Source organism: Passer domesticus, chromosome 3 (assembly GCF_036417665.1).
Source record: "Passer domesticus isolate bPasDom1 chromosome 3, bPasDom1.hap1, whole genome shotgun sequence".
Classification (NCBI taxonomy): domain Eukaryota; kingdom Metazoa; phylum Chordata; class Aves; order Passeriformes; family Passeridae; genus Passer; species Passer domesticus.
Window position 1 is genome coordinate 26,738,662 of NC_087476.1, and position 22,041 is coordinate 26,760,702.

General features: G+C 38.9%; 1 long non-coding RNA gene across 1 annotated transcript; it reads right to left on the reverse strand.

Annotated features, from left to right (window-relative positions):
- Positions 1 to 733: 733 nt before the first annotated feature.
- On the reverse strand, positions 734 to 21,964 carry LOC135297972 (uncharacterized). The gene is made up of 4 exons (XR_010359918.1): positions 21,879 to 21,964; positions 7,706 to 7,792; positions 7,246 to 7,329; positions 734 to 3,507 (listed from the first exon to the last, which is right to left on the reverse strand). It is a non-coding gene; the product is annotated as an uncharacterized LOC135297972 (long non-coding RNA).
- Positions 21,965 to 22,041: the final 77 nt, after the last annotated feature.

Consider the following 22,041-nt stretch of genomic DNA (forward strand, 5'->3'; position numbering starts at 1 on the left):
ATTAGGTCCCGTTAAAAAAAATGTTGATTTGTTTTGCTTTGTGGATAGAGTGAAAGAGGAGAGGGAGGAGGTTCTCTGCCATGATCTGTCTGCAAGATGCTTCAGAAAAACTGTGCTGACTAGAGAATCTGAGCATCAGATCCAGAAACTGATGGAAGCTTATTTCAGATATAGCACAACACACACATTATTGCAAAGAGCATTGTTTGGTCGGTAACACTCGTCATTTCACATCTTTGGGAAATAAGATAAATAAAGACAAATCACTGCATCTCCTGAGAAAAATCCAGGGGTTTATTAAAAAAATGGCTTCTATATATACATTCAGAAAAGCAATTTCTGTAACTAAGCCATTGTAAAAATCTGCTTTCAAATAGATATGGGAGTATTCTTCCTAAAAAAAAAAATCCTCTCTACAGTCTTTCTAGTCTTTCCAAAACAGAAAAAAACCCAAAACCAAAACCAAAACACCCCAAACAAACAAACAAAAAAAACCCCAAACCACCCACCCCCCCCACCCCCCCAAAAAAAAAAAACCAAAAAAACAACACCTACAGAGGAAGGCATCCTCAGAAGGAGAAGTATTCTGACAATAGAGAAAAGGGAAAATAAAGTTAATGGAATATTGTTTATTTTACATGTATCATTGAATTATGCATGAGACATTATAAGTAGTGAATTCCAAATTCCTGAAAACCCAGTTTTCATTTTGTTTTCATTTCATATTGGCCATAATAAGAAAGGGTGAAAAATTAAAGAGCAATATTTACTGCTTGATCAGGAACACTGCTGTGAGAAACAGCCGTGCCGTGCTCATCCACCCCTTGTTTCCTGACAGACAGATGAGATGGGTTGGAGCAGATCTGCCTCTTAGGCTTGTCCTAAAATGCTTGTCTCATCTTTCATCCCCTCCTCCTTTTCCAATTCATTACAGAAGAGCCTTCTCCAGTCCTTAAACCCTTCAAGTAGGTGTGAGAGGCCTTGAGATGGTTTCAATTTGGCATTAGCATAAATGTGCTAAAAATGTTCTTTTTCTAGCTATACTGGCTACAGAACAGTTTTTAACATCATTAAAAGTAAACCAAATTTCTCAAGGGCATGTATGGTGCAGATTAATGTTTTCACATTCATATATATCCTTTGTGGCATCACAGGAAAGGGAGTCTGAGAAGAACACCTCAAAAAGGTGTTTTCTGGAGGAGAAACAAAGATTTACACAAAATAATCCCTTTATTTTAGAAGTAAAATTGATACCGTGAGTTTGCATAATTATTTCATTTGATGAAACATAAATATACAGGGCTTTAACCACAGTTTATCAAATACCAATATAAAAATCTAGACACTTCAGAAATATAATACAGAACAAATGTCACAAAAGTGGTTACTTAATACTTTAGCTACAGATACTTTGTATGCACTGTCTATGATGAATAAGTGCTAATGCGAAAGTGCAAACTACTCATTATCCCATTAGTACTTCTTCAGCAGCTAATAAAAGAGAACCAGCTTCTCTGGTAACAGCTACTGCCAACTCAGGGGAACGATCTGCTGGTGAGTTGATGGGAGCCTTCAGACAGACTTCACCGTCATTGTGGCTTTAAACTACTTCTGATTACAGCTACTTACAAAAGGGTGGATTTTTTAATGTATTTTAAAAAATAGTTAAAATTATCACTGCTTGTACTCTCCTCCCATTTAATTTGGTTCTCCAAGAGGAAAAAATTCTATATGCTCTGAATTAACATAATTTTAAACAGCAAAGAATCAGGCTTTGTAGCATCCATGAGGAAAATATTTTTTCTCCTGACTAGTGCAGGTTACATTCAGTTGCTAAAAAACATTTTCTCCCATTTCAGAAACCTTCAAAATAAAAAGCCTTTTAAAGCTGTTTAGCATTCCTATAATGTGGAGATTTCCAGACTGGTGCCAACAACACAGTACTGTATGGATACACAGGTTACAATGTGTTTTGGCAGACCTATTGCAGGAGTCTTTAACCAAAAGACTCTTGAACCCTCCAGTTTCAAGGCTGGCAAAAGAAGGTGTTCACTAAGTCTCTTCCATATCATCATAAAGTTATTAAGTTCTGTGCTAATACCTAAGGCTAGTATTACAATGACAAATGCAGAATTTGAACATTGAAATCCCTTCAAGTAAATCTAACCTAATGTGCTCCTTCGCCATCAGGACACATTTCTTTTACCTCTAACCCTGTGTCTTGCCATCATTAATAAACAACACTGTAACTTCTATTCACAGGCCTTTTTCTTTGCATTTTTTAAAAGCTGATATATTATTCAGCATCAAGATCAAAATATTTCAGCTAATTAAATTCCATATTGCCATCTAGTAAAACAGATTGTTAGGGCTTAGATTTGCATTGCAATCTCAACTACTGTAGCTACATTTCTCCTAGGTCCTCTTAAATTTTCCTCATATGGCTTTCTCTTCCTGCATTCTCAAAAGGTAGACACAAATGGTGCTCACATTGAATTGGAACCAAAACAAGACCATGACTAGAAGAAAAATTCCTGAGCCCTGAGTTCTATCTAATACACCTTCCTTCTCCTCCTTCACCTCTCTGCTGGCAATGTACACTCACTTCCCTGGCAGTCATGCATTGCCGCAGCGCAGCTGCTGGGGTGGGTGAGCAGCCATAGAGCCATGCAGCAGTTAGAGAATCGTGCCCTATTTCCTCTACATGCCTCTTCCAGCACAGTATCACATGGGAAGGCTGCCTTGCAGTGTGGCCCTACTCAGAGCTCGTCACCCTATGGGGAAGTATGACCTGTGAGAGGTGCTCCAGCATGCAGGGCACAAGACACTCCTTCCAGTGAGCCTTGTGGCTGAACCTGGCCCTGCAGACTGTAATTAGCAATTAATAAGGATTACAGTAAATTCAGGTAGTGCTTGACATTCTAATCCTGCAAAACACATCATGTGAGCATTAGTACCATTGTTGCAGTTTTACAGCTGCCCCTGTAATTCTGTCTCACTATGACATGCTCCCTGAGGTGAACCACAAGGAGCTGCACAGCAGAAACTGCATAGCAGAAGCCCTGACACCATCTGTGGCAGCTGGGATTTTCTGTCTTAATATACCACGCAAATTCCTGGCAGATGTAACAGACCTTACTTGACACAGCAACACAGCAGTATCACTGGCTGAGCACAGCAACACAGCAGTATCACTGGCTGAGGTTCTGTAACTACAGATATTTGCACTCTGTGTAAAACCTTCATGATTTAATCTGGAACCACACTAGGGAGGCCATGAATCCATGCTGGAAGAAGGTTTGACGGTTACCATTAGTTGTCATCATGGACCGTGACCAGTGCATCATCATTTGACTCTTTTTGCCTCTTGTTACTTGCCACCACCCTCCACAGATATATTTTTCCATATACAGTCAGTCTTCAAGAGCCTTTTGACATTACACCTACCAACACCACTTTAGCAGAAGGCTGGAGAAAATTCATGGCATCTTATGGAATCTTATGGCCCTCTAGGGAAACACAGCAAGATATTCATTACACCTCAATCACTTCAATTTTTCCGGGATTACCCCTGCTTGCTGGAAAAAGAGGAAGAAATTGTCTCTTAATAGACTTGGCCTTTTACTTAGACTTAAGATGGGAGTTCAGATGTGCCTCCACACAGCTTCCAAATTGTCCCACTTCAAAGAGATGGCCAGCTGCCGTTAAAGTGCACTAACACTACAGTGAGAGGTGCTCCACAGCAAGGCATGGACTTAAGCATGGATATCCAGTGTCTCTAGGCGGTGTCCCAAAACAAATGGAATAAGAATGTTTACTGCCTCTTAAGGTAAATGAAAACTAAAAACCAACTGTTCATATATTTGTAAACACATTTCTGCTGAATTTTTTCTCTTTGATGTATTTCAAACCTTTGTAACATTGTTCCAGATGTCTGTAGTCCTGTTTCTGTGCTGTTAACTTGCCATCACAGTTGAAAATCTCATTAGAAAGAAAAAGTAAAGGGAGAAACATTCCTCAAGTACAAGAGGATCAGACTGATCCAACCTCTCTGCAGTGTGCAAACATGCCCTGTGTGGTAGATGATTTGTCAAGTATTTTTCCTGAGGAACCATCAATGGTTTCTTTGCAGACAATTATGCAAATCGCTGAAAGTACTGTATGAAAATGATTATATTTAGTATGCATTAACAATATTCAATGCCATTCATTCTGTAATCCCTCATTTTCTAATTATATGTCCAAAATTATATATTTTTATATATATGAGATAAATAATGATAAAATAATAGTATCTTCTACTTTAATTGGCACTTATAAATTGGCAAAATCAAAGAAATCAAACAAAAAAAAAGCATATTTTCCCACATAATGTACCTGCTTGCCAAAAACTCTTTATATCCACTAACTTTAGGGTTTTTCTCAGGTAACATCTGGAATCTTAAATCTAGAGGATATTATCTTTCAGATTTTCTTTCCAATTATTTTTAACATTCTATAGCTGAAGAAGAATTCTGCACTGGGTGTTATGCTTACTTTAAACTTTGGTGCACCTGATGATTAAAACTTGACAGAAAAATTATTAGCCTAATTACCTAGATATTTTAATGTATTTGTGCTATGACATAGTTCCAGTACCCTTTATTTTGATTCCCTTGGTAAATCTGTCCACTCTGAAAGTAAATTCTCCTTTATGCCATCTGCATGCATAAAACATTCTGGCTTACTTGTATTCATATTCTTTTTTTCCTTAGTAGATTATTTGTGTTCACACATAGAGCATATACTCCTTCTTCATTCAATAAATTATAGTTATTCAGGGTACAAAAGATATGGTTTGAAATCAGCTTATAGATATGGCTTGAAATCAACTTATGCCTGAATGGATTTAGATATGTAATTCTGCTCCCTTTACTGATGCCCTTAATAACAATATTCATATCTGTGTTTGATGTATATTCAAATATGTGAGGTTCAAAATTAAAAGTAGGAAGCATTTCTTTGCCAAGATGGAATCAAGCACTGAACAGGCTTTCTAGAGAAGTGTTTCATGTCCCTAGACTGTCAGTATTTGAGGCATTTGGACAATGGCCTTGATAATAGTAACTTGCAACTTTTGGTCAGTCCTGAAATAGTCAGACAATTGGACCAGTTGGATTATACAGCACTTCCAGCTAGAACTATTCTATTCTATTCTATTCTATTCTATTCTATTCTATTCTATTCTATTCTATTCTATTCTATTCTATTCTATTCTATTCTATTCTACTGCTGTTGCTAAATGAAGAGATAACAAAGATGCTTAGTGCTCCTTGTTAAAATTGCTCTGCTTGATGTAAGCTGATTAAAAAATCATTGGGTCAGACAAAGAGAAATAGCATGTATAAGCTTAAATCTCTATAACTAGTGAAAGATTCTTCCAGACAGACGGAGAAACAGCTTTAATCTCTGTCCTGGTAAAAATTATATACTTTAAGTTGAGGCTGTTTTCTACTCACCTTTTCTGCCAGTCAGGTTTTAAATTCTGTTAGCATAGAATAGATGCAGTGGTAAAATTAAGAATCTCTGCTTTCATTTAAAATATGCATTTCTACCATGTTTTCAAAGAAGCCTTGAAAGCAAGCTAGTGTGAGAGGAAACAGAAGGGATAAAGGAGTACTAAATTCCTAATCTTTCAATCCTTGCTGGTAATTTAACAGCATCAAACAAAAAGTAGCTGCCGTGTTCTCTGCTTACATTAGGTGGCACTATCCTCACAGAGTTATTGTTTATGTAAAAAAGCTTAAAAACATTAATTCTGAACTTATGTCAATTCGAGTACAAAATACCTTGATAAAGTTGATGCTTGAATTGAAACTCAGAGGAACATCTGACATTATTTAGACAAGAAAGAGTACTCCGTTTTTGTGTCAAAGAAATCTCCTTTGCTGAAGAAAAGGTGCAAGGAATAGCTAGTAGGAAAGCTGGAATGCTGATGGATTTACCCATAAACCTTGCTCTGTAATAGGCTTATTAAGAAGCCCACAATTCACTCTTCATCTCTAAACAGGTTTTGTTCCCAGAAAAATAATAGGGAAAACCTCTTTATGATTCAACTTATTTAGCTGGGTTATGATATTTTGCCAGGAACTATCCATTCTCACTTATCAGTGGAAGAATTTCTGAAAAAAGTTGAGAATTTCCAATTCCACTTTGCAACATTCAACACTATTTCATAGTGTGGTTCTCCTTGCATTAAAATGAAGCTAGTACTATTAGAAATGGAATGAAGGAGAGGGTAAATGATAAGAGTAACTAACATCAAATTCAATTAGGATCAGCCTCTTCTTAAATCATCTCTGTGTCAGGCTAGGCATGGACTTAGGCATGGATATCCAGTGTCTTTATGTGGAGTCCCAAAACAAATGGAATCAAGTAAGAATATTTACTCTGTCTTAAGGGAAATAAATAAAAAACAAACCCTTTTTATATTCTTAAACATATTTATGCTGAATATTTTCTCTTTGATGTATTTCAACACTTCGTAACAGTGTTCCATATGGCTGTAGTCCTGTTTTCATGCCATTAACTTGCCATCACAGTTGAAAATCTCATTAGAAAGAAATTCTCACAAGACTCATGACACTAGGGCTCCTGAACTTGAGGAGAATTCTTGTAAGAGCTTAGCTTTAAAACTCAATGTTTAGTTTTATCAAATTTGGAAAATTATATACAGTCCATCAGATAGAAGCAGGTAGGTATGAACTGCCTAAATATTTTAGGATCTCAAAAGAGAAGCAACTTTCTGTTTCCTTGTTCCATCTCTAGGTTAATATACTAGGAACTCATTAAATCAGTTTAAGTAACCTCTTTGTCATGGCCTTAGGAGCTAGAATGAAATTTATAAAGGCAAATAGATGCTATTTGAAATTTTCATCCACGTGTCTCACTGCTCTTATTGCTGATGATCCTCTGATACCAAATTTCACCCCAGTGTGCATTTGTGCCATTTACCAAGGTTCACAGAGACAGGTGACTCAAACAGCCTGTGATGAATATCCCTCCACTCTGTTTATGTCAACTCAAAAACCAATGACAATTCAAAGTTATTACCTTGGGTAGATGATTAAGGTAAAAAGAATGCTGAAGTACGGAAGGCCCTAGATACCTAGCCATGAAATTATTATTAAATCTATTATATATTACCGTATATGTATAATTATCATATTTTATTATTATTAAATCTATGTATAGTACAGTATGCACGTAAGCCTGGACGGATTACAGGATGCACACAGTCTGTTTTCTTGCCCATATTGCTGCTTCAGAGCTGAATCAAGGATGACTGATCTATTTATTGAAAACAAAACCAAGAATTTGTCTCAAATAACAGTGATAAAAGTTAGAAAACATTGCAAAGTAATTGAGTATGCATTTTCTATTGCTCAAAAAAAAATACATTAGTGTCACTGTTAAAGTGTTTTCAAAGATGTGCAGCAAAATGTTGCTGAAAACTGCTTTTAGAAGTTCCTTTCTACGTTCCTACCGTTTGTAAGATTGTTTACAGAGCAGATATAATGGGTCACTTGGAGAATGGTAATACATAGCTGACTAATGCATGGCATTTATACAGGTTACAAGTAATCTGGATGTGTTTTCAGTAGAGCAGGGTAGTCCTAGAAAACGGATTTGCTCCCACAAACCAGTGTATTTCTTACACACTTACTGAGGTAATAATACAGTCCATACCCGGAAGGCAGAGGAAAGAATCAGAGGCTTGTTCTATAGGTTGTTACTGGGACAGTATCTGCAGCTGTAAAAAAGAGTCTTGGCTATAAAAAACCAACCATGTCAGCCAAAAGCAGTCAATACATGCAGCAGCACATACTGCTGTACGGAATAAAGTGAGTGTTCCTTCTTGCTGCAATTTTGCATATTTACTTGAGCCAGGTAATAGAAGTAGATTTCACAAATGTCATTTATCATTTGTCCTAGTGCTTCAAGCAAACATCCTTAAGGCTGAGCCACTGAATGAAGTACTCATCACCTACTGGAAGTAGGAACTGGACAAAGTAAAGCTGTTTGCTGCCTCTGATGCCTCCTAATACACACATTTAGTGTTTCTACCCTAACCACTGAAAGACCACTGGGTCAAGGCTATACAAATAGATTTCTATACTGCTATTACTGTTCTTTTAATCTTTTAAATAAGGATTATTTAAACTTTAACAGGTATTCTAACAATGGTATGGAAACTTCCATGTGCATGACAGATGAATGGATTGAAGGCACACCCAAATCAGTTTGAAAGACCCTCTAGTAGTGCACTCGTGGACCATCATTCTTCCTTGCCCATAATGGACTGTGTTTTGTACATGTTCATGTGCCAGGTGGCATTCAGGACTCAGAACAGGCCAGGGATCATTTCTAATAAGTGGCATAAATATATCAAACCCATTTTGGAAGGCACAAGCTGTTAGACATACGAGGTGAAGGAAGAAGTTCCAATCAGCCTGAGGATTCAAGAGCTGTTCTTGGCAGTATTTACATACTGATTTACATTTAATCCAACAGTGTGGATTAAGTGTGGGTGGAGGAGGAGATGGTGTAGCACATAAAAGGCTATCAAATATGTTGCTCCTATTAGCTCTGCCATGGCTCTTTGAAAGAATTTGGTTGCCAGATCATTTCCTGATACTCTGATAAGAGCAGTGAGGGACTTGCCCTTCTGTGTCACAGTCCGAGGTCATCACTTAGTGCATTTTGAATCTCTGTAAGCTTTTTGTAATAAGCGAAACAAAATTGGCATAGATTGTTAAATAAAGACATAGCATAGGTGTAGTTTCTGACTGATTTTCCTTGCTGCCTTATCAGGCCAGACCTAACATATCTTCTCTAAGCAAATTATTTGCAGTGCCATAGGCAAGTTTTCTTTCCCATATCCAGTCCAATGGTTCAAATTTCCATTCATAAATAACTCCCTTTACCCTGTAGATGTTTCTAATGATAAATGAATACTATTCGTAGATAAAATGAAACTTGATATTCAACAATTTCCTGACCTTTCAAATACAATCCAGAGAAGTAATGAGGAAAGACTCCCTATCTGCTTAGATGAGGAGGTGCCAAATCCCCACTTCTTTACTACTGATTCCGTGTAATTTAGAAGACAATTTTTTTTCCAGTGATCCATATAGCAGGTTGATCTAGTCTAGCATATAAACTCTAGATGTAGGAGCCTGAGGCAAAAGTCATTACAAAAACAGCAAAGAGGAGCCTGACCTGCGTTGCAGTGAAGATTCCAAGGCAAACTTCATGGACAGAAGTGCTCTGCAAATCTTTCTTTTACTCAGATAAGCACCACTCTGTGTTGGTTCCCCTTCTAGACACAGAAAGCCAGGATAGGGTTAAAAGTGTTCCAAGACATGGAAAGATTTTCTGAGTTCTCCCAAAGTCATTGACAGAAGCATATTTATTCTGTGAGAAAAGCACGTGTTACACCTGATCAGCCAAGAGTAAAACGACAGCTTAAAGTAACAATGAAGCTTGCAAAGTTTTTGTGGAAGATATCTAAAAAGCTTAAAGCTACAGCTTGCTCACAACTTTCCTGAACCTGTATGAATTGTAATTGACATAATCATTATGACCTCAAAAATAACTGGGAGGATTTTCACAGGCAGGAAGGAAGGTGTTGCAGTAATGAACGACATAGGGACCCCAGGCAGGTAAAAAGGTGTGCTCCTTATTGCTAAAAAACTGACCTTTTTAAACAGTTATCTGGTTATCAGTTTACATCATTTTAAAGCACAACAAGCCCAAGTGAGCCAATGACCATACACCACAATGTGGACATGTGGCTGTCACACAGCATGTCTCTCACATCTCTCATGTCTCTCTACCCCTATTCCAGCTGAGTCACTCTCCCATAGTTCCCTTCTACTTAGCCTAAGTAACAGGCCAGAGCCGTGTTACAAGGCCTTCCTTTTATAAAACCTTACCTATCGGTAACTATTCCCCCTTCTTTGTTGATGTGTTGCACTGCTAAAACTGTCTGCACCAGTAAAGCCATTATCTTATAAAGACTACTACTGATCATTTGCTGCACATGAAATATAATCCATGGGATACATATCACAATCATTAAGAACATACCAAGGATAACTATCCTATACATTACAAAGTGTTTAAACCATGCCTCAAAGCAGAGGTTTTCAAGCTATGAAGACACCCCCTCACCAATCACCTCCATCGTGTTACAGTAGCAGTTTACTGAGCTGCTTAAGATTACTGATACTCTTATAAATGGACTTTGAATGGTCACTTAAGTTCATGCAGCACATGCCGTCAAAATCTTCGCACCTATGGCCATGAGCCAGCAGTAAGAAATCAATGGCTGCCTTGTTTTGCAGTGTTGCATATTGCAACGATTTGATGTCAATCAGAATTGCTGAAAGAGCAGCACTAGTGTTGTTAGCTTCCTTTGCAAGCCAGCAGCTGAGCTTGTTTAAAGAAGACAAAGCATGAGCAGTACCAGTTGCTGGTGTTAAGCTGCCAGAGATACATTCTGCAGCGTTCCAGAAAGTCACCATCGGGTCGCACTTGTCTCTGAGAACCCGTGTGCTGCGCCTGACCCAGTGCTGTGCTGCAACTGTTAGAGCTGTCCAATTTGGATGAAACAAGGTTAGTTGGCCAATAGTGCAACAGCTTTGCCTGGTATACCTTTTTACTCCCTACACATTAAGAACAAGTCCAAGACGAGAGCAATAGCACTGATGCTGGATATCAGTCGACTTTCCAAGGTTCGATTATACCACAAGGAAGTATTGCTGAAAATACCTTTAGGAGAGACATCAAAGTTAACACTGTTCATATGAATATCAAATGTATCATCAATGTAAAAGCCTAGCAAGGTCTGCGAAGTCTCTATCATATCTAGTTCTTGTGGCTGTGAGAGCAAAGCTGGAAAGACATGCATTCTTCTCAGATCACTGTACCATGTCTCATCCCACCCTGTGTTCTTCCACCAGGTGTCCTGTCACCACCACCTGGGCTGCCAGATACTTGGGGCCATGCAGTTTTGCTGCACGTTTTCATTGTACAGCTTACCAAAACGCTCCTTGCCAATGGGTACCCCTGCCAAGCACGTGTGAAAGGGATCCCCAGGGGTTGCCACAGCAATGCACCTGGTATCAGTGTGCATAGTATTTGCAAGGGTGATCCATACATTTGTGCTGCCCAGTGTAGGGGGTAAGACACTCACAGTGCCTTCACCAATCAGGATGATGCTAACAAATTTCATGTGGTGACCTGTGGAGACACAAGTATAACCCCTTCCCCAATTAACAAGTCTAAAGGTCCTGCCCACTGCCCTTTACCATCACTGGAGGCCTGGGATGAGCCTTTGTATCAAAAGAAAATTGCCTTTCACATGCTGTTTGGCCAGCTCCATCCCGATTCAGGAAATTGAGAACATACAGGGCTTTTGCTAACCTGTTTGCTAACCTGTATGCTAACATATCATGTGGGCACTCCAGGAAGGCTTATTTTTGACATGAGAGCTATCTCTCTGCCAAATGTAGAATACCTGCAGGGTGGTGCTGGAGAAATTTACAGAAAAGACCTCAAAGTATCAACACAAGCAAAGTGGCACTTCTTTCCTAGGCTCATTTATTGAAGGAGCTGAATTATTTGACTGAAATATTCTGGAATTCAGCCAGCAGCACAGGAAAGATATGAAACATATTGGCTTAAACTTGGTGTTTCAGAAAGGTATAAACAATTAAAATCTGTATGGTATAATGGGAATGGAGGCTGTTTTCAGTGGTGTCTTCAGTGGTGCATAGTGAGTGGTGCTGCTACACCATGTGTAACAGACAGACAGAGCTCTCACCCTGCTGCGCCTCTTTCTGCTATTGCAGCAGGGAAAATGATATTTTGGTAGAAATGCCAAACTAGTGTAAAAGGTCATTAATGATCCATTCTATGTAATATTAATTTATGCTCCACTTAGCATTCCATTTTAATTAGTAGCTTAAGAACCAAAGAGGAAATAAGCATCATCCGAGGGCACTCCTAACATTATTCTCTGGGACATCTCCACAGTAGACCACAATCCTCCCAACAGGCTGAGAGACAAGAAAATATTTGAGAAGTAAGTGATATATATCAGTCTTTCCTCTATGCCAGCTAGCAAGATGTACATGCCACTATGACTCAGCAGCAACAAACCTGCAATTTCCTCAGGCTTTGGGCATTTGACATTAGAATGACTCATTGTCCATATGGAGAGCTGAGGAGTCATTTGTATGACTGCACTAGAGCATCTTTGAAAGAACTTAGGGAAACAACTGTAGTTCCAAGGTGGTTTTTTTCTGATAAATTTTCTTAGTTATTTCAGTTACCTCTCTGTGATTGTTTTATCAGTGAGATACTGCTGCTGATGGTGGCTCCACAACTCTTACAAAACAGTATTGCATATCTTCTTAGAAGTTCTTATGGCAGCATCTTTCCACCAAATCTTTGACATTTGACAATACTAAAACAACTGATACACAAATATGTTAATGTAGGTCGTCACTGAACTGTGGGGAAAGGGAGCTGAGCCATACCCTACAGACCATGGCATTTTACATTGCTAGGAATGAGAAGCAGATCCCACTACACCCAAAGAACAGCCTGCTTTCAGCACCAGAGCAGCACCAACCTTCCTGGCACAACCACACAGCAGGCTCGAGGACCTCCCTGCTCCATGAGGAGTTGAAATTAAAAACATGTGCTAAAATAAGCAAATCGCTCCACCCATGGTTTGGAAGGTGGCCACAGCTGTCCATCCTCAATCAAGAAGTGCCACACAGAGCACAAATTTATTCCATAGAGGAACCACTCTTTGTTACTCTTTCTCCTTCATCAGGGCATCTAAGCATTAACACCTGGACTAATATCCCACAAAAAATAACATATCCCTGTTGTCCAAAGTTCACCTACATCAGGCTTTGATGTCAGTGATCACATGAACAAGAGGGTTCTAATCTGACTGAGGTTCTTAAATTGTCACATAACAAAATATTTCAGTCACCTTTTCAAATCAATAAAGTAACTAACTACAAAACTACAATGTGAATATAATATCACTTAGGTTGGAAGCTCTTTTGCTGTCATTTACTATTTCAGCCATACAACTATGGCACTGCAGCTGGTGTGTGACCATCCATGGGGAATGCAGGCTGAAGAATTGAGGTCTGACACTGGAAGACAGGAAATGTCAGATAAATTATTTCCTGTCAACCTTTATTCTGTTCCTTGTACAATTGTATTTCAATTCAGTCTTTAATTAAGTAATCATATTCTATTCTTCCCCTTTTTTTGCCTCTAATGTTTAATGCAGAAAATTAATTCACATGGTAGTTAGATGTAGGTCTCATGGGCAACTCTTGTTTGTGGTGCTCCCTAGCTTCCGTGCAGCTTGATCTTTCATCCTCAACTATATTTTTTGCAGGTTTGTTTTTTATTACATGTGAGCTATTATAAAGAGATAACATCAAAATTAGGTGCTTTTGAGTGCCTTTTACCACAGCTTTGCAGGTGGCTAGCAGAGGCACTTTTTGCTTTTTGTGTATCCCAGGCTTGAACAATATACAATGACATGAGAAAAGTTTCAATATCTTGGTTGGTCTGTTTCCAGACAAAAGCTATTTCTACTAAACAATTAAATATAATCATTTTTCATGTGGGATGCTGCATTTGCTCTGAAAATTGTAAAAAAAAAATGTGATACAAGCAGCTGAGCTGCAGTTCTCACAAGACATAAAAGTAACATTCAACATAAAATTCCCATAATTTTAAACATAAAAGTTTGAGGTTGAAAATTGATGAGGTAGAGCTTACACCTGAAGCATTCAGTATTTCACTGTAAAGCAAATATATTCTTCAAGGGAACAAAATCAATCCTCCTACTAATTCTGCTTCCAAGTGTCTGCCTGCATTATGTGAAAATGTTACCAGACAATGGCAAGTCAGCACAGAACAAATGAAACAAAATTCTCTTCTCAGTATACTCTAACTTCAACATGAATTTTAAGAGAAGAAACTGTAGTTTTGCTTATATAGCCTGTATCAGGTTCTTTCTTTACAGTTAAAATGAACATTTAAGGGTGGAATGACCTCCCTGAAGAATACTATGTTTCTGTCCCTGACAGTCCATGTCTCCAAGTATTGGAAATACAATCTTTTTTTCTTTTTTTTCTTGGCAAAGGAAGAAAATCTGATATTTGCTGTTTATGTTTAATGCCTGCTTAAAAGCATCTTTTCCAACAAATCACTGATCAAAAAACCTGTAATCTTTTTTGATTGTCCTGAGGAAGTTAATCATTCTGCTTTAGTCTATGGATGATATAATCCAGACCTCAGGTTTGCACTTCATAGAACTGTGTGATTCAGCTGTCAAGACTACTTCTATTTTTGTGTGTCCATAACTTCAGCCTGTGCTTGTGGGTTTGCTGCAGTGTGTGTTTGTCTGCATGCAGAGAGATGTTCTTCATTTTAGCCTCTCTTTTCAGTCTCATAACTAAGCCTAAAGTGAGACTATAAAAGAAACCAAATACTCCAGGACTCTAATGAAAGACAAAGCTTTCTTAGATGTCATTAACCTGTGAAGCTATTTAATCAATCAAGGAGATTCAATGCTACCATATGGAACATAGGAAATATTTCAGACAAACTGTTATTATGTTACAAACTTTTGGCTGATGGGCTTTTGTATTAAATTCTTTTACAAATATTGAGGAAATCCGATTTTTCAATGTACAGCCCTGAGATTTTGTTATGGCTCACAGCAGATATCCTGTGCCTGGAGCTAATAAATAGCTGTGACAGCAAAATTTGCAAGGCAATACTGTAGATTCTTATGGCAGTGTTTCTTTCCAAAAGCTATTGAAATATCTTTTTCTCCACTAAAGTCAGACATTTTATCAGAAGTGGTTTGATATATATTGTCTATACTATCTAATTGCTGTATTAGTTTATAGGACAGGGAAGCTACTGCACACAAGATGCACCTCAAACTAATCTGCTCAAGAAATGGCACTTAATAATTGCTTTTGCTCACCTTTATCAAATCCACTACTGTGCACTGACTATGACTCTTTCAGACAATCTCTGTTGCTTTATGTAAACATTTCTTGAGAAAAATGTTCTCTCTTTATGGTGTAGTTATAAGTTATTTTCTTTTTATTGTGTCTCTCATTTTTATTATTATGAAAATAGACGTGCATGGAGGCAGGTTTTTTATTATTTGAGAATTAATCAAAATACTACCAGGTTTTTTGCATTTATGTAATTATTTTTATGTTTGAAGAGCAATAAAATATAAGTTAACTATCTATCATAATACTATACCACAAATTAATTCTTTGTCCATGAACATCAAAAAGGTATATGTGATATTGCAGTAGACTGTCATGAACAATACAATTGTAATGCATATGTTTATGACAATTTTACCTGAGAAATAACTGTACCAGGAGGTGAACTTCAACTCCTTCTAATAAACTGAGGAAAAGCCAGCAGAGCACAAAAACTTATTGACCTTTACTGCCTTCAGACAATTGCTGCTTCCTGCAGTCCTGCTTTGGAGTTTTAATGTCATGTGTAAGTGAATCTAGGGTTCAGGAATGGGATCCTGCTTGCAGAAGATACCAAAGGAAAAAAAATTTTACCAACATACTTGTCCTCATTTTGTTGCACAAGTTGTTACAGCCATTGCAAAATTATCACAAAGAAGCATTTTTAGAGATTAATTATCTATCAGAATAAATCATATTGTTAGCTTTTAGTGAACAAAACAGCTAAACAAGAATGCTTCCATCATTTTTGTGCCTAATGAAGCTTCAGACAGCTATTAATTTACAGAGGCCTAGCACTGCAATCAAAACTACTATCCCTTTAATCTTCATTTTCTCATAATCAAGGCCTTGAATCAAGTTTTTCAATTTTCTAGTACAGTCTACTTTTTATAAATACAGACTGACTTCTGTCAATGATGTAAGGGGAAGTACAGACCACATCATGTATCCTCATGATGATGTTTCCTATTCCTCAATACAGGCATATCTTAATCACCTTTAAAAAGTCCCAATTATTTCTGCTTGAAATCCCCATGAAAAGCAGACCATATGTCACAAAATAATGTTTTCTTTACATTGATCCCCTTACCTACAAAGCAAACATTTCATCATTGATGCTCTTTCTCTTTTTCTGTAAAGCAGAATTTTCATTTAAAGAATTTCCATGTGATTTAAAGTATATTTTAGACTTTTCAAAAAATTCCTCAAAACCTTGCCTAACTCCATGTCCCCAAGCCAAGTTTCAGATGTATCATAGAGGATTTTTTGGTTAGTTCTTTCTTCCCTAGAGGAATTCATAGAAGCTTTTTTCTTCTATGTGCTTGAAAAACTGAAATAATTAAAATAATTTTTGAAAAAAACTTACAACTTCTTTTTGGTTTTCTGAAATTCACCTGCCTAACAATTTTGCCTGTCAATTTTGATGATAGAAGATAAAATTAGTGCAGAAAAATAGTTATTTTTAATAGAAACATCCGTGCCCTTCCACATCCCCAATTATATTTAGTTCTATGAGAAAGTAAAAATTTTGGAGCACTGAAATGTCTGTTTTAAATGTTTTATTGTCATGCAAATTAGTCTTCTTGGCCTATCTCAGGTCAATGTACCCAACAACAAACAATGTACCTTTGTTTAGAAAATTTGCTGCTGCTGCTGCTGGTTTGCAAAGGTAATTTGCCTACCAAGTTTGCAGGTCATGGCCAAGTCACCAAGTGGTGCTTTCTGGCTGATTAAGCTGTGGGACACGTTCCAGTGAGCAGGTCTGAAAGCACATGCTGACCCTATCTAAATCTTTATCCAGATGAAACCTGGGAACACCTCAGCTCCCCCCTGCTTCCCTCTGAAGGCAACCTGGGAGCCTGGCCCAGAATGTACCCAGCCTGTGCTGTGGGTCCTCACAGGAAATGCTTCTTCCCCTTTGATCAAACATAGCTGAAGCCTATGAACACAGATGAAGGAAGACTTTTGTTTAAACAGCTTTTCATTACAAACACAAGTTCTGCAAAATCTGGAAGGCCAATTGAAAAATTATTTTTTAATGCAAAACACTGAAACATGACAATTCCCTTTATCATGAACATAAAGGTTTGCTACACAATGAATTCTAACTATATCTTCAGGAGCCTTGTCATCTAGAAGCTGTAATACTCCTTTGCCTCCTAGGAAGCTTCCTGGACAAATAACATTTTCCATGATTTACTGGAAACATCCTTTCCTACAGTGAAGAATGGCATTTTTAAATGAGAACACAGATTTCATCTGATGAGGTTTTAATTCTATTCCTCTCTTTCCCCTTATTAGACCATATTTCTGAGGTGGAGGACTGGGACATCCAGATCTGAAATTCATTCACACTTCACAAAGTCTTCAGGCACAGTTGGGCCTTTAAGAGACATGAGTTGCAAAATGATGCACCTTCCCTATGGTAAATTCACAGCATCTGTTGAGCACCCTGTCATCTTTAAAGTATCCAAAGTTGTGCCTTACCCTAAAGACTGGCTATAAAGTAGAAAGCACACAACACATTTTCTCTGACTTCAGATTTCAGTATACCACCCACTGGAAAGTCCTGGATCCATCAGCCCAGGCACACACTTGGAAGCCCCAGATTATTTACAGATGATGGGCACAAAATTCCTCCCCCCCCACCCCGCCTTTCAAAGAATCCAGGACCCAGCAGGCAAAGAAAGCCAGCAGAATATTTTGATGTGAAGTTGAGGTCCAGAGATTAAGAATGGTGATGATGGGCAGAGACCACTTGCTGGTTTTACTGCTTGGGAGGATTAACACAGAGAATGTTAAAATCGGTTAAAATGTATCAAAATCTGAGCTAGCTGGATAGATGGGCTGAGGTCAATGGTATGAGGTTCAAGAAGACCAAGTGCCAGGTCCTACACTTTGGCTAGAACAACCCCAGGCAGCACTACAGACTGGGGACAAGGTGGCAGGAAAGGGGCCCGGTGGGAAAGGACCTGGCAGTGCTGGTCAGCAGCAGCTGAACACGAGCCAGTGTGTGCCCAGGTGGCCAAGCAGGCCAATGACACCCTGGCCTGCACCAGCAATAGTGTGGCCAGCAGGACCAGGGCAGATTGTCCCTCTGAACTCAGCACTGATGAGGCCACACCTCAAAATCCTGTGTACAGTTCTGGGCCCTTGTTGTAAGAAAAGACATTGAGGGGCTGGAGCCAGTCCAGAGGAGGGCAACAGAGCTGGTGAAGCATCTAAAGAGTGAGTCCCATGAGGACCAGCTGAAGAAGCTGGGAGTGTTTAACCTGGAGAAGAGGAGGCTCGGAGGTGATCATATGATTATCACTCTCTGAAAGGAGCCTGCAGCCAGGCGGGAGTTGGCCTTTTCTCTCAGGCAAACAGTGACAGGATAAGAGGAAATGGCCTCAAGTTCCACCAGGGAAGGTTCAGACTGGACATCAGGAGAAATTGTTTCACAGAAGGGGCTGTTAATGGAATGGGCTGCCCAGGGAGGCGGTGGAGTCAGAATCCCTGGAGTTGTTCACAAAATGACTGGATGTGGTATGTAGTGCCACAGCCTAGTTGACAATGTGGTGTTTGGTCAAAGATTGGACACCATGATCTTGGAGGTCTTTTCCGACCTAATTCCGTGAAATCATAGAATCACAGAATCACTAGGGTGGAAGAGACCTTAAAGATCATCAAGTCCAACCCTTGCCCTAACACCTCAACTAAATCATGGCACCAGTCTTTTTATAAACACATTTGGGATAGTGACTCCACCACCTCCCTGGACAGACAATTCCAGTACTTTATATCTCTTTTGTTTAAAAACATTTTCCTAATATCTGGCCTGTATTTCCCTTGGTGCAGCTTAAGACTGTGTCCTCTCATTCTGTCTGTTGCTGCCTGGACAGAGAGACTCCAACCCTCACCTGACTACAGCCACCTTTCAGGAGGTTGTAGAGAGCTGCTTTCTCTCTTTAGTCAAACTACTGTTAGTTCAGTAATATTCACTAATCTTCTTAAGGGATGACTCGCATCCAAGCCTGAATTTCCACATATTTCAGTCTGACTCATCACTGTTTAAGTTGGAATTGTTCTGTCTCACAGTTTTTGCAAATACACTGTCATTCTTTGCTTACTCATATTAATAGCTTTGCCATGGCCTCATGTCTCTCCCCTCAGTACCTTTCCAGCATCTGTGGGCAAAACCCAATGTTTTCCGGTTGAGACAGGCTGGAAGATTTATTGCCTCCTCCATGAAAGAGGAATCTTTCCTCCTCAGAAAAGCCAGTCACAGCTTTATCGCTACTTGCTGCTGAAAGTACACTACAGTTGATCTAAAAAAGCCTTGGAAGGTGATTGAGAATTAGAGCTGCTGGCAAAGCAAAGAAGTGGCAGTCACTCCCTGCCGCCTCCAAGAATTCACATTCTGCAAGGGGGATTTTCCTCTCATTTAAGCCTGAAAACATTCCTGAGAGGAACAGTTTGTCCTCAAGTTGGCATAATGTTGCATTAAACATTTGCCACTTACTGTTCTGCAAGCTGTTAAGCTTCCTGTGAAAGCAGTAAGATACCACAGAAGCACTCTTTTGTAAACAGAGTCCTACATCATTTTATTAAAGAACTGTGGCAATACTTATCTGGGAACAAAACAAGGGGAAGTTGCATCACTATGTGGGCTGTAAATAAGGCAAGGGGAATTATTAGCCTAAATTAACACAGAAGAACTAATTATATTCAGCCGAGAAGTGTTTTACAAGGAAGAAGATGAAAGAGGAAATTGTAGTTTTCTTTACAAGGAAAGATACAACTTTAATGATAAGCATAAGATAGGATATACAGATTAAAAGAAAGGAAGGGTATAATTATAATGCGAAATAAAAAGAATACCAATGAAAATTTCAATACACTCTCAAAAAGGCATAGAAATAAAGGAGAAATGTCCTTATTACAAAGATTCTGGAGAACATTCCAAGTGAGCAAAAAGTCCCTTCTTTTATAACTGTACAAGGATACCAGCATCATACTTGGCAACATCAGTCCCTTGCTTTGCTAAGGCCATTTCTATCCTTACCCAATAAACCATAGATCTTATTAGGAGTCTTGAATGATAACCCTAATTACTATGTGCTTTACAAGCCCCCTACTGCTAACAATCCAATTACAACACAAGAATTGACAGATAAACACAGAAGAACATCCTTTAGTGAATCCATGTGGTACCTTCTAGCCTTGAATCTCCATAAGAATGGGAAATCATGTTGAAACTTTCTCATTCCCCAAGACAGACATTGGTTGAAAAACACCTACATCCTAACCACTACCATCTGAACTATAAATGCATTTCTTGCAGGTTTCTGTTTTTCTGAGTGGATCTCAGTAAATGTAGCACAGTGAAAATCCTGTACTTGTCTACATCTCTGCAAATGTGATCAGGCTAAACCTGCTCAAGAGGTGGCAAGTGAACAGTTAAATAAACCAGTTAAAGCACTGCACTACTTTACAGAAGATTAAACATGCCCAGAACTTTTTTTTTACCGAAACTGGCTAGACCAAAATATCTAGAATGGCAGCACTAGTGACCACTCTGTCTCCAAAGCACTGTAGATTACTTTCAAACTGCCTGGAGGGAATAGTGTCTGTTCTGTACAAACTCCCAAGTAGTGCCCAAGAACTGCTGGGAGGAGCCTGAGCTGATCCAGCCCAAACCAGGGACAAGGTTAATGATCTAGCACTACAGATGACTGAGTTTATTACTCTGGAAGATTCAGAGTAAGAGACACCTCCCATGGCACTAACCTCAAGGAAGCCATGAGCAAGAATTAATCAGAAAACAATAGTGCTTTCAAGGATTTACTGCAAAAGCACATTCATTAGACTGCACCCCTGAATGTACCAGAGGCCAAAAACAGATCAATAGTCCAGAAAGCAACCTCCTAAAGGAGCTCTTGTTCAGCAGAACACTGCTTGGAAGGACAAACTCAGGACTGTAAGTTCAGAAAATACCTTCTTTGGTAAGTTTCTACAGCAAGGCAGCTGAGTGCTGCAGCAGGGGAGGCTGAGGAGGAAGACAAGGGCATCCCTATTTACAGACAAGACTGCACCAGAAGTGCCTGACTTACATAAGCAATTTGTTCTCTTGTTTGTGTAAGCAGTTCAGCTACACCACAAATACCGTCCTGAGTACTCAGGTGAAAAGTACTTGCAAGTCATTGTTCTGAGAAAATGCTCTGAAAAGCAGAGCCCAAGGCTGTGACATCAACTGCAGACCTCTGTATACCATGACTGGATGCTGGTGAGTCATGGCATGCATAAAACAGCAGCATTTGGGAAGACCTTCATAATCAGGTCCAGTAAAATTTATTGTTCTAAATTTGCAATTAAGTCCGTTTAAATTGGCATAATTAGGAGAACCTGACTCATAGCCTCTTTATAAGTGTGTTTTTAAATCTCATTTATAAGATAAATGCATCTTCTGTTTCTGAAATGACATAAATATTACTTTTTTTCTTAAAATGAAGCTATGCTTCATTTCACCCAGTAAAGAAGCCAAATCCTAGTTTATTAGTACTTGGTCTATGTCTGGCTGAGAAGTGAATCAATACCCTTAAATCCTGCCCTAAATGAACTTTTGTGCAAAGTTGTGTCTTACAGCACAGCTGAGGATTTACATCAACACACTGACTCAGATCCTGCCTGGAGCCACAACTGGATTTTTATTGCTGTTAGAGAGACCAGAGACTTTCATTGGTCCCCTCCCTCTTCTTTTTTTTTTTTTCATAAGAAACCACCAATTCTAATTCTAACCTGGACTGCACAGCAACTTCTCCTATGTCAGGGGAGCTGGCCTGGGGTGGCAGCTGGATGGGGCTGCACCGAGCGGGAGCTGAGAGCAGGGCTCACTCAGCAGCGTAAGGAGGCGTCGCCAGGCAACGAAGGTAACCATGGATACCTGCATCCCCGGTGGCCC